A 17087-nucleotide genomic window follows, 5' to 3' on the forward strand; every position below is an offset into this window, starting at 1 on the left:
GACTCTACGTTCCCATGGTTACGTGAGACACCTTTATAAATTTTATATCTATGGGTATTTCCAGCTGATTCTGTTTCTTTAAAGAAAAATGAATGTATTACCTAGCTAATACATAGGGTAATTCCAAATTGACTTTCTGTGGAAACCCCGAACTGTCTTCCACAGTGGCTACACCATTTTACATTCCTACCAATAATGAATGAGCATTTCTACTTCTCCATGTTCTCTCCAACAGTTGCTATTTTTTTATTTTTCAATAATATCTATTCTAGTAGGTGTGAAGTGGTATCTCCTGGTTTTGGTTTGCAATTCACTGATGGCAAATAATGTTGAGCATCTTTTCATGTGCTTTTTTGGCCATTTGTATATCTTCTTTAGAGAAATGTCTATTCAAGTCCCCATTTTTGATAAGGTTGTTCACTTTTTGTTGTTGAGCTGTAGGATTTATCCAAGTATTCTGGATACTAAATCCTTATCAGATATATGGTTTCCAAATATTTTCTCCCATTCTGTAGGTTGATTTTTTATATTCATTTTGAAGTCCCTCAATGATCAAAGGTTTTTAATTTTGATGATGTCTGATTTATCTGTTTTTTCTTTTATTGCTTGTGTCTTTGGTGTAGAGTCTAAGAAAATATTGCCTAACACGAGGTCCTGAAGATTCTTCCCTATATTAACTTCTAGGAGTTTTATAACCCTGTTTCTTATATTTAGATTTTTTTCCATTTTAAGTTGATTTTTGTATATAGTGTGAGATAGAGGTCCACCTTGTTTCTTTGGCATATGGACATCCAGTTTTCCCAGGACCACCTGTTGAAGAGACTATTATTTCTCAATTGAGTAGACTTGACTCCCTTATCAAAAATCAATTGACCTATAGATGTGAGGGCTTATTTCTGACCTCTAAACTTGATTTCATTGGTCTATAAGACTGTCCTATGCTACTACCGTTGTGTTTTGATTATTGCAGCTTTGCAATAAATTTTAAAATTTTAAAATTTAAGTGTGAGTCCTCCAACTTTATTGTTCTTTTTCCAGGTGCTTTTGGCTAACTTTGCCTTTCAATTAAATTTCATAATTGGCTTTTTCATTTCTGCGAACAGGCTGTTGAAATTTTGATTGAGATTGCATCGAATTTGTAAATTGCCTTTACTTGAAAATATTTAGTTTTGCAACTCCTGAACATAGAACTTCCTACTATTTATTTATATCATTTTTTATTTCTTTTAACAATGTTTTATAGTGTTCCATTGCAAATCCTTTACATCCTTGGTTAAATTTATTCCTGGTTACGTGATTTTTTCATTGTTTCTCTAAACGTAATTTTTCACTTGATTTCCTCTTCATATTTTTCATAACTAATATATAGACACAACACTGATTTTTTTGTGTTGACCTTGTACCCCACACTTTGCTGAATCTGTTTATTAGCTCTAGTAGCTTTATTGTAGATTTTTCAGGATTTTCTTTATATAGGATTATGTCATCTGCAAATAGGGAAAGTTTTATTTTTTTTTTTTCAGTGTGAATGTGGTTTTATTTGTTTGTTTGCTTTTTGCCTAATTACTTGGGCTAGAGTTTCTAGCACGATGTTGAATAATAGTGGGCATACTTGACTTGTTGCTGTCCTTAGAGGGAAAGTTTTCAGTCTTCCGCAATTGAGTATGATATTAGTGGTGGGTGTTTCATAGATACACTTCATCATGTTGAAGACATTTCCTTCTATTCAAAGTTTTCTGAAAGAAAACTCTACTAGTTTTCTGAGTGCTTTTTATCAACAAGGGGTGCTGGATTTTGTAAATTGCCTTCCCTGAAACAACTGAGATGATTACATGGCTTTGTTTCCTTTGTTCTTTTCATGCAGTTATTACATTCTTTAATTTACATTTGCTGAACCACCCTTGAACACCTGGGATAAATACCTCTTGATTGTGGTATATAATTGCTTTAAAATGTTCTTTGGATTTGTTTTGCTAGTACATTTTGAGACTATTTGGATCTATATTGAAAAAAGGGTATTGGTCTGTAATTTTCTTTTCCTTCATCAGACTTTGGTATTAGGGTGATGCAGACCTCATAGAATGAGTTAGGAAGTGCTTCCTATTCTTCAAATTTTTGGAAGAGTTTGAGCAGAATTTATGTTAATTCTTCTTGGAATGTTTGGTAAAATTCATCTATGAAGCCATCTGGGCATAGGCATTTTTAATTGGGAAGTTTTTGATTACTGATTCAAATCTTTACTTAGCTTTTGAGATCTTCTATTTCTTCTGAAGTCATTGTACGTACTTTGTATGTTTCTAGGAATTTGTCCATTTCATCTTGGTTATCTAAGTTGTTGGCAAACCTTTGGTCATACTATCATTTTGTAATCTTTTTATTTCTGTGAAGTTGGTAGTAATATCCCCCCCTCTTCATTTCAGACTTTTGTCATCTGCATGTCCTCTCTTTTTTTCTTTGTCAATCTAGCTAAATGTTTGTTGGTTTTATTGAACTTTTGAAGAACCATTTTTTGGTTTCATTATTCTCTCTATTTTTTTTAATTATTCTTGATTTCATTTGTCTCCATTCTAATCCTTGTTATTTCCATCCTTCTCGCTCTAGGTTTAGCTTGCTCTTGCTTGTCTACATCATCTGGTTGTAATGTTAGGTCTCTGAATTGAGATCATTCTTTTTTAATATATGCATTACAGTGATCTTCTTTCTAGATGTTCCATCCATCATTGAAAGTAGTATATTGAAGATTCTACTATTAATGTAGAATTTTATATTTTTCCTTCCAAATCTGTCAATATTTCCTTTTATATCTTTGGGCTCTGCCATGAGGTGCATATATATTTATAATTGTTATGTCTTTTTCTTAAATTGACTCCTTTATTAGTATTTAGTGAATTTCTTTGTCCTTTGTAATAATTTTTAACTTAAAGTCTGTTTTATTGGATATTAATATAACTACCCCAGCTCTCTTATGGTCACCAATTGCATGGTATATTTTTTCCATCCTTTCACTTTCAACCTAACTGTGTCTTTGAATCTAAGGGGGACTCGCTTGTAAACAGCATACTGTTGGGCCATACTTTTTATACATTCTGCCAACTCTGCCTTTTGAATGGAGGGTTTAATCCCTTTGCATTTAAAGCATCACTTGATAATGCAGGACTTTCTTCTGCCATTTTGCTATTTGGTGTTTGTAAATTGTGCACTTTTTCCCCTCAATTCTTCCATTAACACCTACTTTCATATAAACTTAATTTTTTATTGTGTACCATTTTGAGTCCTTTCTCACTTCTCTCTGTATGTGCTTACTATGGAGCTTAAATTTAACATCCTAAATCAATACAATAACTTTTGGTATGATACCAACTTGACTACAATAGCATACACATAAACTGTTCCTTTATCCTTCCTCCCCTTACCTGCTTATTTAACTTGTTCCAATTATATCTCTATATACTGTATGTCCAAAAATATAGATTCACTATTACTTTTTATGCATTTACCTTTTAGAGACTGTAATAAGTTAAAAATGGAGAGCAGTGCAATTGTGGCTCAGTGGCAGAGTTCTCCCCTGCCATGCCGGAGACCCAAGTTCGATTGCTGATGCCTGCTCATGCAAAAAAAAAAAAAAGTGGACTTAGATGCCAACAAGTATGATACAATAGTACTGGCACATATAATTACCCACATAATTGTCCAAATTATCCAAAAAGATGTCCTTTCCTTTCAGTACTCCTTCAGCACTCTTTTTAGCTTGCTGTAAGGTGGACCTAAAGGTGGTAAACCTACTCAGCTTTTGTTTACCTGTGAATGCCTTAATCTATGCCTCTATTTTCTAAGACAGTCTCAATGGATTTACCATTCTTGATTGACAATTGTTTTCTTTCAACACATTAAATGTTTTGTCCCACTGCCTTCTTGCCTCCAAGATTTCTGATGAGAAATAGGCACTTGAACTGAGTGGGGCTCTCTTTTACATAATGTGTTGCTTTTCTCCTGTAGCTTTCAGAACTGTCCTTGTCCTTGGCATTTGACAGTTTGGCTACTATGTGCTAAGAGTATTTTTCTTTGCATTGATCCTGCTGGGGGTTCACTGGGGTTCTTGAATGTGCCTATCCATATGTTTCATTATATTTGGGGAGTTTTCTGCCATTATTTCTTTGAAAATCCGTTCTGCCCTTTTCCCTCTTTCTTCCCCATCTGGGACCACCACAGTGGATACATTGGTATGCTTGTTGGTGTCCCACAGGTCTCTTATGCTCTGTTCATCTTTTACATCCTTTTTTCTTTCTGCTCCTCAATCTGAATCATTTCAATTGTATTATTTTTTCTGCCAAATCCAATCTACTGTTGAATCCCTCTAGAGGATTTTTTCATTTCAGTTGTTTTGGTCTTCAAGTCCAGTTTTTCTTTTTGGTTCCTTTTAAAAATGTCTATCTCTTTACTGAGATCCTCACATTGTTCATTCATTGTTTTCCTGGTATCCTTTGTTCTTTCTTGTGTTTTCCTTTATCTCCTTGAGCACACTGAAGATCATTTATTTAAATTCTTTGTTTGATATGTACAAATTCTGATATTCTTGATTGATGGTTTCTAGATTTTTATCTTAATCCTTTGATGGGCCAATGTTTCTGGTTCTTTTTTCTTACTTTCTTATAATCTTTTGTTGCACTCTGTATATTTTAATATTTTAAAGTGTTAACTCTGGTATTTAGTCCCTGGGCTGTCTCTTTCTTAAGTTTGTATCCAGATTTGATATGGCAGAGATATCCTTGAGGGCCAGCAGCTAACACAAAACAAACAAATCAAAGACAAAAAAACACCTTTCACTGTCTTTGTAAATTAGCTCTGCATTGGCTGGTGCTCTCTTGCAGACTTTAGTACCCCTAGAAGAAGAACAACCCAAGACAAACATAAATAGCAGGGTCATCTCTTTCTTTTCTAAGCCTGATTCTTGTCCTGGGCTTGTTCTTGCTCATAGCCTTAGAAAATTACCCTATTTTCAGGAAGTCAAATGTCCCCTCTACTTCTTATGATATAGACTTTCTCCACCTCCAAGGTGCTCTATTGTATGACTTAAAGCACGTAATCCTTTGCCCCATGTCATTATTACTTAATGTCTCTTCCACTGCTTTAGCTATCTTCAAACTGCCTCTGCCTGTGGAGCAAGTTCTAGGAATGTGAGCCTGAGAAAAAGTTTTCTGACTCAGTTTTTCACACTGTCACCAAATAAATTGGTACCAGCATCCAGGTACCTAATGTGTGCATAGAGCTTACACTGCTCCCTCTGGATCAAGGCCAGGGACCCACAATGGGAGCACAGGCTGGCTGTAAATCTCATGGAGGAGTGGTGAGGAAAGGCCAGCAAGGATGCCACCACAAGTTTCTTCTACTGGTTTTAAAGCTGTATTTTCTTGATTTTGCCCTTGCCCACTTACTTCATCTCTTTAACTGTTTCCCACAGTTTTAAGGAAGATGGTTCTGCCAATTTTTGCTAATTGTTCAAATATTCTGTGAGGGAACAGAACCTTGCAGTATCTTATGCCACCATCTTGGTAACTGACCCCTCCTCTCATCTTGTTGAACTTTTGACATGAATTATGTTCCTCTCCTTAGTGTTCTTGTCTCCAGTCTTTCCTGACTTAATCTACTTTTCTAAAGAGAACTTTCTAACAAGGATGCCTGATTGAATCACCATCCCTTCGAAGATTCTCTAATGCAGTAAAATAAGATAAAAATTCAGCTCAAAATGCTTAACAATAAAAAAGTGAGCAAAAATATGAACAGATGTTTCTCAGGAAAGGAAAAACAAATGGCTCTTAAACATATGAGATGATGCTCATCCTTATTCATAATAAGAGAAATGAATATTAAAATGGCATGGATCACCTATCAGATTGCCAGAAATACCAGTGTGACAGCAATCTCTACTGGGGAGGCTGTGGGGAACCAGCATTCTTATACATTACGAGCAGGATTGTAATTGGGTCCACCCTATGGAGACCAGTGTGGCATTATTTATCAGAAATCACAGACCCACAGTTCTATTTCAAAGCATTTACCCTATAGAAGGGCACTAGTACTTGAGAAATTATTCATGTACAGAGTTATTTTTGCAACATTTTTATAATAGCAAAAGATTGGAAATATATATATCATTTAATAAGAGACTGTTTTAGTTTGCAAAAGCTGCTGGAATGCTTTCTAAAAGAATGACTTTTAGAAAGAGGAATTCATTAAGTTGCCAGTTTACAGTTCTAAGGCCATGAAAAAGTCCAGATTAAGGTAAGTCTTTAAAAATGTCCAATCTAAGGTATCCAGGGAAATATACCTTGGCTCAAGAAGGCCAATGACATTCAGGGTTTCTCTCTCAGCTGGGAGGGCACATGGCAATGTCTGCTAGTTTTCTCTCCTCATTTGGTAAGGCTTCCCCAGGGGTGTTTTCCTTCTGCTCCGAAGGTCGCTGGCTGCATGGACTCTGTTGGTTCTACTTGCTTAAAAGCTTTTTCCAAAATGGTTTTCTCTTAAGGGGCTCCAGCCTTGAATAGGTGGAGACACATCTCCATGAAACCATCTAATCAAAAGTTGCCACCCAAAATTGGGTGGGTCACATTTCCATGGAAACCATCAAAAGATCCCACGCAGCAATATTGAATGAGAATTAAAGGACATGGCTTTTCTGCATTACACCACAGATTCAAACCAGCACAGAGATTAATGAAATAAGCAATCATACATCCTCATGTGGAATTCTATGTAGCTTTTTTTTTAAAATATGAAGAAGAAAATAAAAAGAACATTTGTAAGTTTTCTATATACAGATATCTAAAGATCTCCAAGATATATACCTTATGTGAAAAAGGCAAGGTACACATTAGTATAAATCCCATTTATATTAAAAGGGGAACATAACACACACACATACACATCTGTGATACCTAGATGCTTCTAACTTGTGTTTGTATAAAATAAACTCCAGAATATTACCTAAGTAAAAAAGAGAAGCTGTTACCAATAGCATGTGTGAAATTTTCACTGTATTTCTTTTAATGGTTTTAAAATGCTACAATATATGAATGTATTACATGTCCAAATGATTAAATTTATTTTTTAATCATGCATTGGCATGATATAAAGCCACTTCTTCAGGTATGCCCTGTTTACTCTTTTAGCCTCATGTCCTGCCATTCCAACCCCAACCATCACTCACCAAATACTTGCTGGTTATGGGGGTCTCTCTACCACTCCGCCACCTCCTGTTTTACCTCTTTAAGGATTTGCTTTCAGTAAAGAGGGGTGGCCGGCACACCAGCATATGCTCAGTGTTCCTAGGATTTGCTCTAGTGCCCCTCTTCTCACGTGCATTTGAGTATCCCAGAGTCACACTATGGACACAACTCAGGGACTGCTCCTAGCGTTGTTTATCTGCCCTTCTGCAAAGAAAGTTCTCCTCTCTTTTGCCATAATACCCCTCAAAGTTAGCATTTTATCACATTGTTTTCTCACTTTTCATTGTCTAGTTTCTTCAATAAGATGTGAAATGGTTAAGGAAAGTGTTTTTCCTTAATAATATTTATAAACACATTCTATACTCTAGGACACCACTATTCAGATAGGATTTTCTGTGATATTAGACATATCCTATATCTGTACTGTACAATATAGTGACACTAAACATATGGGGCTCTTGAGCAGTTGTAATAGTAACTAATATAACTGAGTAATTGCATGCTTAATTTTATCTAATTTTAATTAAGTTAAATTTATCCACATGTGGTTAGTGGCTAACTATTGGGCAGTGTAGCTCTAGGTTGTGTGATAAGCTTTTTATATACATTAGGTCATTTAATTCTCACAAGATCTCTACAAGATGGATATGATTAGTGTCCATTTTACAGATAAGGAATATTAGCCTTGGAGCATAAATAACTTCCCCACAATTATATAGCCAAAAAAAGAAATCATGAATTGGGTTTTTAACTCATGTTCTCTGATGCCAAAGTCAGTGCTTTTACAATTTGGTTTGGATGTGGAACACAGTACATAACAACAGGGTGGAACTTTTATTTACATTATACTCACATGCAAACAAAATATAGAAACTTTTATTTTAAAAAATTTTAGATTGAGGTAAAATGTACAGTTCATAAGGGTTGTAATTCAATGAGTTTTGATAGATGCACAAATTCAAGTAAATCTGTACCCTATTTAAGCAAAAGCACTTTCAACGCCCCAGTAAGTTTCATCTTGCTCCTTCTAGGTCAGTCCCCAAAATCCAATCACGTACTCTGTCTCCCAAAGTTTCCCCTCTTGAGATTTTTTTCACCATAGATAAGATTTAAGTGTTCCAGGATTTCATATAAATGGAATTATTCAGTATGTACTCTTTTGTATCTGACTTCTTACATTTATTGTAAAAATTTTTAACTTTATCCATTTTGCATGTGTCTATAGTATGTTCCTTTATATTACTGTGCATTATTTCATTGGAGGAATATACCATAACTTGTTTATCCATTCTCCTATTGAGGGACATTGGGTTGCTTCCAGCTTGGAGCTATTATGAATAAAGCTATTCTGAACATTCTTATGCAAATCCTTTTGTGGATATTTGTCTTTAGCTCTCATTGGTAAAGTTTCATCTAGAAGTGAAAGTTCTGGGTCATAGGGTAGGCATATGTTTAACCGTACATAAAATTACCAATCTGATTTCCAAAATGGTTGTGCCATTCTACATTCCAACAATAATCCATGAGAATTCCAGTAATTCTGCATACTTGCCAACATTTGATTTTCTCAGCCTTTGTAATTTTAGCCGTTTTAGTATGTGTATAGTGGTATCTCATCATGGTTTTAATATGCATTGTCCTAATGGTTTAAAAAGTGTTGAGTGTTTGGTACTTTTTCATGTGCTAATTGCTCATTAGTCTATCTTCCTTTGTGACATGTGTTAGGTCTTTTGCACATTTTATTGAGTTTTATCTTTTTGTAGGCGTTCTTTATATATTATGCATGAAATCCTTTTTCACAGATACAGGTATTGAGAATATTTTCTCCCAGTTTGTTGTGTTTCTATTGATTTTCTAAACAATGTTTTCTGAGGAAAAGAAGTTTAAATTTCGATGACTTCTAAGATTTCCATTTGTCCTTTTTTGTTTTTATTTTCTGTGTCTTGTATAAAAAGTCTTTTCTAACCCAATTATGCAAAATAGTCTGCTATTTTTTGTTTGCTTGTTTGTTTGGCTAATTGGTTGGTTGGTTGGGTTTTTTTGGGGGGTGTGGGGAGGGATAGATGTTCTGTTTCATTTTAGATTTTTGCTTAAAAGTTTTAGTAGGTTATCTTGTACAGAAGATACATTGTGAGATCAATAAAGTGTTGAGGCTCACGAGCATGCTGGATTGTTCTATCTCTAACCTGTTAACACAGGGAGCCACTTAATCTCTACATCCCTTTCCCCGTTTGGTTCTGGGTTGTACTTGGCCAAAATGAACCTGCATAAGTTTCAGGAGGTAGAAGAGAAGCAACAGCCATTATTTTCTAGAGCTTGTCACTGGTTAGAGGTTGTAAGAGCTGGATGCAGACAGGTTCCAATTTTTCCTCTTCCCCGTTCCATGCCCAGCTCTCCTTGCTGACTGCTTGTCCTTGCAAGCTACAGCAGCCCCAAGCCCACCAGACACTTTACAATGAAGTTACAGAGGTAGAGCCATGGTGAGCCAATAACCTTTCAAGACTTCTATGCCAGCCCCTTCTGTAGACCACCTAGATGGGTCTAGTTTACAGATTTTCCTGAAAATGCTGACTTGCTCAGCTGCACCAGGGCTGGTCCTGATCTTCAGTTCCTTTCTGGGAACTTTACTTCCCCAGCTTCATCCTCACTGTGTGAGGACTAATTCCCATGACAAATCCCTGTTCCATTGAATCCTGACTGGTGGAGAGAATGGAAAGACATCAGGAGTATTACAAATAAAGAAAACAGAAACACAAGGAAAATAAAGAGAAGAAACAAGATAGTAATATGCAAAAAAGTGAAAGAGGGAGAAAGGAAGGAACATAAAGAGTTAGAGTCAAAATAGCATGAGGACAGAAAAGGAGTGAAGGGGAAAGTGGAAGAGAAAAAATGAGGGCCTCTTATGCTCAAGACTCGTTCATATATATCCATTATACTGGGAGCATTACATAAACAACCTGGTTCATGCTTTGAGACAGCCCAATCGATGGGGATTATTATCCCCATTTCATGTATTAGGAAAATAAAGCTCAAAGAGATTGAGCATCAGTGAAACTAAGGACAGGAAAAGGACAGGCATGAGGAGCACTCTATCAGTCTATATCAAATCTCCCTCCATTAATCAAACCAAAATAATAAAAAGTAAGTTGAAACATAAAACATTTTTGCCAGAATTTTCCTCTAAAATAAAAGGACAGAAAGTAGAGTCAATACAGTACTGTTAATTAAGATACCAAAGATAAACTAAGACATGATTTTACCCTAGGAAGGAAATTATTCTGCTGTTAAAAATCATTAGAGAAGGGAGTTCAGTGATAGGATTCTCACCTGCCATGCAGGAATCCCAGGTTCAAATCCCGGCCTATGCACCCCTCCTCCCCTCCAAAGACTTTCAACAAGTGGTGTTGCAATAGCGGGATACTCACATGGAAAAGGAATGAAGTGTGGCCCCCACCATACAGCATACGAGAAAAAATCATTAGAGAAGGTCCCACAAATTCCCCTCATTAAGGGACTGAGTTGTTTGCATAGGTCTCCATGAGGATCAGATGCAAGTTTCTTTGAGTCAAAGCTCACTGTTGCAGGGACTAATATGAGGGTTGCTTTGAGGCCTTTAGCAATTTCTTGCAATTTAAATGCTGTCATGCCATGATTGTATTGTGTAGAGGAAATATTACCGGGATTCTTCATTTCTATCATTTTTGTGTCATCATGGATGTCATTTTAACATGCATCTTCAATCGTTTTCCTCACTTTTCTAAAGGGCGTAGCATGTATGTGCTCTTGCTTTACAGGTTGCTTTCAAGATACCGTGACATGCAGCCTTGCAGTGCTCTCTGTAAACTTAAATGTGCTCTTCAACCTGAAAGCAAAATTGTCACCATCATGACTATCATTATCCATAGCATCATCTGTTTGCATCTCCATCAGATAAGATAAGACCTTCACTTTGGTTACTTTTTATCAGGCCCAGATAAAAGCTTAGAAGAGAAAGAAGAAGTTTGAGATGCTAAGCTACTGTAAGGTTTGGGAATTCTTTATGGATTTCTTTTTTTTTTTTTTTTTAATACCTGTTCCCACTGACCACACAGTCGAGTGGTTGAACCACTGATGCCCATGGGAGAATTAATGCATGTTCAGGAAATCATGTCTGAGGCTTTGCAAAGTTTTCTATCCAATAAGCTCTCAGCCACATCACCCAGTATTCCACTCGCAGTGATTGTATGCTAGAAGCAAAACCAAGAGAGTGCTTCAGACGGTAGAATTCAGGTCACACAGGTCTGCTCCTTTTAAACTAATTGATGTTACCGTCTGCAGTCTCTCCTTCACCTCACAAAGGGGAGTGGGAGAGTGGGGATCTGAAATAACCACAGAAATAATGATGAGGTGAAAAATATCGTATATTTGAAAAAGCTTTGTCCATTCAGGAGACTTGGGTTCCAGTCTTGGCTTGGTAATAACCTTGGGGGACCCCCAAAAACGTCCCGGCTTCATCCATACAACAGCAATGGGGTGCAGCAAAGTTGTCATCCAAATGGCTTTCCACAGAGATCTGGGATTCTGTGTTGGGACCAGGGGTTGGCCTGGCCAGTGGAGAAGTAGAAGTAGTCCAGGATGCCAGGCTGCTTATCTCCTCTCCACCTTTGTCAGTTTTATACCCTTCTGCCTCATACTTTATGGAGTTCACAGTAATATGGTAATGAAATCAGAATTCTGTTGCTTAAAGAAAAAATTAATGCTTAAAAACATGTATTGGATGTTCTAGAAGATTACTCTCAGCTTCAAATGCTTTGAAATGTAAGCTACCACCAATTCTCTAATTATTATTCTAATAGAAGTCCTACACTACTTTCAAGCATGTAAAACCATATTTATTCATTCATTTGTACATTAATTAATTAACTCAACATAACTTTATTCAATACTAGATATAGAATTCAAGGCTAAGGGAAGAAAATTGAATCAGAAATCTGCCTTTACCGTGAGCACTCACAGACCCAGGGCGTCAGACAAGCAAATGAATAACTATAATAAAATGTGATAAATGTTATAAATAAAGGTTGGTAAAAATTGCTATAGGAGTAGAAAGATTAGGAATCCATTCACTTGCTCTAGGGCTTTGAAAATGTATCATTTTATAGTTGTATTTTTTTCTGCAGCGGATTTACCTACAGACTTACATTTTTTTTTATTATTTCATATTCAAATAATTTCTTCATTTTCTGAGCAAGGGGGACCAGTTCTGAGATATGCTGGCTAACAGAGTTAAGCCATTACTTTTGGAAAATGTGCCACAGGTACTTCATAGGTGGGAAAATACACATGTGGGCAATTCAGAGATGACTATAGATGGCTTCATCGTCAAGCTGAAGAAAACCTTGTAAAGATCATCCAAATGTAGCTTTTCAAATACATGGTCAGTGCATTACATTAATGCAAAAAATAAATACAATGGGAAAGAGCTATGTTTTCCAGGTGCCTAAATCATTGCATCATGTTCTTCCTTAACTATGGAAAAGGTTTGCATTTATTTTCAAGACACATATTTCACTTGGCTTGTTGACAGTTTATGAAGGGCAGGAAGAATTTCTCCCTCTCATGTCTGATCAAATGCACAAAGGAGGTGCCAGCAATTAACTTAAAACTTTGGCAACAGTGGTACCCCATACCTCATTTGACAATAGGTCTGTAATTTCTGACCCCGTTATGATGTCTTTCCTCAGTAACTTATTCCCTCAGTTATCCATTGATCACTTGTCATAGGTTTGCCTCTCTATATATTTCCAAAAGCACAACCTTCATAAAATATATTAAGTGCCATGAGATTTTTTAGTACAAAATGCATATATGTATGGAAAGTTTTCCTTCCTTGTCTATAAATGTTGTCATTAAAATGTTTTTTTCAAAAATAAGCTTTACATAATTCAAAATTCTAAATGTCTATAGACACCATTGCTTTAAAAAAAAATATTGACGATAACTCTAATAGAATCCATTAAATATAGCAGTATTTCACACACCCCAAATGTTAGTTAAGGTTCTTAATTCATACCCATTGTGCTTTCATTAGTAATACCTCATAATTTTCCAGCATGGGATATACTTTTAGGGAAGTCAATAGTAGACAACTCAGTTTAGGTAATTCATTACATTCAGTGCTGATGATTAGAGTTCTATGAATATAGCTATCTAATCCTGCTTCATCCTCTAAGGCTCATCTCAAAAGCCCCACCTCTGTGAAGCCTGTCACGCAACTACTCACTCATTTATCCAATCATGCATTTATTCAACAGATATTTGTCAAGCAAACGCTGTGTATCAGACAGTGGGCACTAGATTACAAGTCACTACCCCCCACCCTCAAGTGACATGCTTCATGGAGGTTAGCAAACAAGCAAATATGTGGCTACAATGCAGGGGGTAATGTATTAACAAGAGTAAGCACTGGGAGATATGGTAACACACAGAAAAGAACCCTACATTAGATTTGAATCATTGCAGAAGATAGGAAGAACATTCCTAGGAAAGAGGAAATCATGAGCAAAAGCCTGGAGGAGCCATAGACAGCACAGCACTATATAGATAGAGGGCATTTGCAAAACATCCTAAGTAAAATGGAATGAACAAGGAAGGAGGGAAGGAAGGAAGGAAGGAAGGAAGGAAGGAAGGAAGGAAGGAAGGAAGGAAGGAAGGGAGGGAGGGAGGGAGGGAGGGAGGGAGGGAGGGAGGGAGAGAGGGAGGGAAGGAGGGAAGGAAGGAAGGAAGGAAGGAAGGAAGGAAGGAAGGAAGGAAGGAAGGAAGGAAGGAAGGAAGGGAGGAGAAAGACGGAAGGAGATACATGAAATTTCAGGTGTTGTCCATTGTTATCACAATATATTAAAAAGTATATGCAGTTTTCCTCCAGAGATGTAACAATTCACACTTCCACCAGAAATGTATGAAAATACCTGTTTCTCCATTGGCCATACCTTGTGCTGTCAAACTTTACGACTGTTGGCAATCTGCCAGGTTAAAATGCTACCTCAGTCATTTTATTTTGTGTTTTTCCTATGATTAGTGGGCTTGACTATCTTTTAATGTTTGAGAACCATCATTTGTATTTCCTTTTTTAAGAACAGCCTGTTCATATTTTTTATTATTAGATTATTATTGCTATCCCTCTCTTATTATTAGATTGTTAGGGGCTCCTTATATATTCAAGAAATTAGATCTTCGCTGTGATATGAGTTGCCAGATTACCACCACCCCCCCAAAAAAGTATGTGCAATTTTAAAGTTCTTTGTTGGGATTCTACTGTACAACATAAATAAACTAATTACTAAGTATTGGATTCACTTTTAAAGAGCGTGAATGAAACTCTCCTTGGATAAAAAGAATGTTTACTTACCTGAGGCAGCTTGCCTTACACAGGAAGCTAAATGTCTTTATTTTCAAGGATGAGTGTATTTTACTCACTAAGATAAGACTTGATTATACCTCTCCTTTCTGGGATCCCCAAGGGCTGGGTAATTCTATAATGGTGATATTCTTCTTAAGCTAAATAACTGTGTATGTGTTGGGGGGACAGAGTGGGAAAAGAAAATCAGGTAACATACTCAGAGCTATTTTTAATTGAATCATTTTATTTATTGTATAGGGCCAGAGATTCTCAACACTAGGATTTTATAAACTTAACCAACCAAATAAATAGACATGGCATCCTCTTCCCATAGCTCAACTGTACCAGGAGATAATAATAATAATAATAATATCTACCAGTTATTAAGAATTTATTTTGTACCTGCAAATGGACTATGAACTCTTCATATCTTTTAATCTTCATTGCAACACCAGAAATTGGTTATTATTATTTACATTAAAAAATACTCAATACATTCTTGTTAAAAGAGTGAATAAATCTTCTATCTAGCAAAATGCTCCAGAAACAATTTAATTCATTCATTCAACAATCAAAACTATTGAACAAATACCATGTTATACACGGAGCAAATCTTGCATCTCCGTGCAAAATTCGAATCTAGTTGGTGAGTTGGTTGGCCTTTCTATAGAAAACAAGCAACAGGCAAATATAACCCACCTTCAGTACTTGTCACATATTCAATCAGTGCAGAATGATTGAATGAATGAATGAGTGCATGAATTTAAAAAATAGATAAAGGTGCTCCAAACCAACATATTGAAGAACCTCTCAAGAGACCAGAGGGAAAATCCATATTGCTTAATTCCAAAACAGACATACCAAAATAAGCATTTTTCCTTCAATTTGCAGGGGTAATAACTCCCATTCTCTACTTCCAGTATTCCCCAAACTGCCACATAGTAATCTAAAACTAAATGGAAGGAAAAATGGAAGAGAAACTGAATATCACCACTCCTCGCATTAAAAATAAAAAGGTTGGGGCAAATTCAATGGATTTGATCAATGGATCTAACAAAATAATTTGAGACTTTATGGCTTATTGATCAAGAAACTATGCCTGAGAGGTGCCCATCCATCACCTCTGAGGCCAGAGAACTCCCAGAGAAAATGCTGTTCCTGCTGCAAATCATAGCCACCCTTCTAAATTCAAAAGTTCAATGGCTCTGTTTACCAGAAAAATCTCAGCAAGTTCCAACAAGGCATTATTCCTTTTTGCAGAGAGAGAAAGGAGATGGACTAGCAGTTAGTAAGCATGACGAACTAGAAACTGGTTATACATTATGACATGTAATCCTCACCATGAACTTGGCAGATAAAAAGAGAAATTTCTATTGTACAGAAAAATAAAATGAGGCATAGAACAGTTAAGTAACCACAAAGGACACACAGCTAGTCAGTGAAAGAGTGGGCTTCGTACTAGAACATCCCAGTCTCTATCTACACCTGCCCTCCAGCCAATTTACTGAACTACACAGACAGATACTCTCAGTGGGAGTCTTGAGTCAGCACAGCTCTATACCAAGGAATTATATCCAAATACAAATAATTTCTTTCAATCCTTCTGGAATTCATTTTTCAAGGAAGAAAAGGATTGAGCAGTTCCAAGGTGCTGACATCCTTCTAAATACTGAGCTGCAAACACTGAGACACAACAACAAATAAAGATAAACCAGGGCCTTGCCCTCAGAGAGTTTACCTTCTAGAGTAAAAGAACATAAAGAATCAACAAATTGTGTGTGTATGTGTGTGTGTGTGTGTGTGTGTGTGTAAACCAAGTTTACTTAAGAACCTAGATTCGGGGGTGGGAGGGATGAAACAAAAATCTTTATTTTGTAAATCATCATCTCCTGCTTTGATAGGCTATGCTGAATGTTTTTCTTAATCCCTAGAGGAAATCTAGAATACCAGCATAGCTTTTCTCATCATTTCCAGATATCATGGAACAGTCTCGGTAGAAGGAATTTTAAATTCCAGTCCAATCCATTTTAAAGTTTTAGTTAATCCTCAGCTTAGTCTAAGAAATCTGCAACAGAAAATGGATAGGAGGTAGGGTTAGTTTCTTCTCTATTTTCTTAACACTATTCTTTCACTCCTCCTCATCCCTCTTTTTCTTTTTTTAATTATAGTAACATATATAGACCAGAAAAATTACCCTTTTTAACCATTTTAAGTGTACAATTCAGTGGCATTAATTATATTTCAATTTTGTTCTTCCATTACCAAACTTTTGCATCATCGCTACCATAAACTCTATATCTATTCATCAATAACTACCCATTTCCCCTCCCCTCCAGTCCCTCGCAATCTCTAATCCACTTTTTGTCTCTATGAATTCACTTATTCTAGATATTTCATGTAAACAGAACCATACAATATTTGTCCTTTTGTGTCTGGATTATTTCATTCAACATGCTATCTTCAAGTCCATGTTGTTGCATGCATCG

This window comes from Tamandua tetradactyla, chromosome 4 (assembly GCF_023851605.1).
Source record: "Tamandua tetradactyla isolate mTamTet1 chromosome 4, mTamTet1.pri, whole genome shotgun sequence".
NCBI lineage: Eukaryota > Metazoa > Chordata > Mammalia > Pilosa > Myrmecophagidae > Tamandua > Tamandua tetradactyla.